Source organism: Acyrthosiphon pisum, chromosome A2 (assembly GCF_005508785.2).
Source record: "Acyrthosiphon pisum isolate AL4f chromosome A2, pea_aphid_22Mar2018_4r6ur, whole genome shotgun sequence".
Lineage (NCBI taxonomy): Eukaryota > Metazoa > Arthropoda > Insecta > Hemiptera > Aphididae > Acyrthosiphon > Acyrthosiphon pisum.
The window spans coordinates 19,117,799-19,119,249 of record NC_042495.1 but is presented as its reverse complement, the minus strand read 5'-3'; positions in this window follow the sequence as shown (position 1 = coordinate 19,119,249).

The window sequence follows — 1,451 nt, the reverse complement described above, 5'->3', positions numbered from 1 at the left end:
TAAGAGCTAAAAAAATATTTTGTTGGACTCAATTTTGATATTACTATTCAATACCCACATATTTGTATACGGTATACCTAATATTTATGGAACCGGGTGATGGATGAGTTAATACGATAAGATATAAGATAATATAAGATATAGGTATATATATATATATACCTTTTTTTTTTTTTTTTTCCGAATAAATCACTATATGGGAGCCGAACTGTTTTCAAATTGCTTAACTCCCATGCAGCATCGTTTATTTAATAAAAAATGTACACAACTTTGTTTGAGCTCGCATGAGTCGTGAATTTATAGAACCCCCGACCCGTGATACCTCACAATTTTTTTTTTTTTTTTTTCCTTTTACAACGGTCCCAGGAGCATAACCAGGTCGTGTCCAAGCTATGCTCCCACATTAAATGAGTCGCTAACGCAGAGAAAGAGTCCTCTTCTCGGACCGGCGGTAACCCGCCATCCTGGAATATTCTTGCTGTTGTGCTCTTCTTCACGAGCCGGTCGGAGCTCGTCGCTCTCGATTCCCGTACTGGGCCTCACCCATTAGCCGCGTTATCCGCGGCTTGCCGGGCTCTCTCCTCGGTCTCTTTTAGCGTTAGGATGTATATATATATATATATATATATACCTATAGTATATTAGATCACTAATCTTTATTAAAATATGATTATAAAATTGACGTTTTATAATTAACTATATTATGTACTTGGTATACCTACACAGCTACACCTATTACCTACTAATCAGTAATCAGATATATTGATATATTATACTGTTTCTTATACACTCATTAGGTTAGATACCTATATTATATTATCAACACGTTGTGTGTCTATATAGGTACCTAAATTCTTGGATAACCAACGATTGTGGTTTTTATATAAAAATGTATATAAAGACTATAGCTGATCTCGCGCATTTCGTTGCTCGTAAACAATTACAACTTTTAAAAAGTTGAACAACTCCTTTTGGGTGCAACTCAACCTCCCTGATAAGCTCACGAACAATCTTCCTTTACATTTACCTGATCTGCCCGATTAACCAATGGCAACTAAATAACAAATACTAATTTCTACTAATTGTTTCTCCTATAACCAATAACAACCATTCATAAACAAAAATTTCCACCGTAAATCCCAAAATTCCCATTTGAGCACCTCTACAGTTGGACCTAGGAAGGTGAAAAATACTTTACAACCTATTCTCATACCTACCAAGTATACAAAAAAAAATGTCATTAAAATTGGTCGAGCCGTTTAGGAGAAGTGCGACCACAAACGAGATTTTTATATATTAGATATAAAACGTAGGTATATGGTAAAGTTATGACTCTGTTTTTTCTATTTTGGACGGCCAGTACAGAATATTGTAGAAATATTAAAACCTTTATATACACAATACACCATACATGTAGACGTGAGTACTGTACATTATAGAACCTATAATAA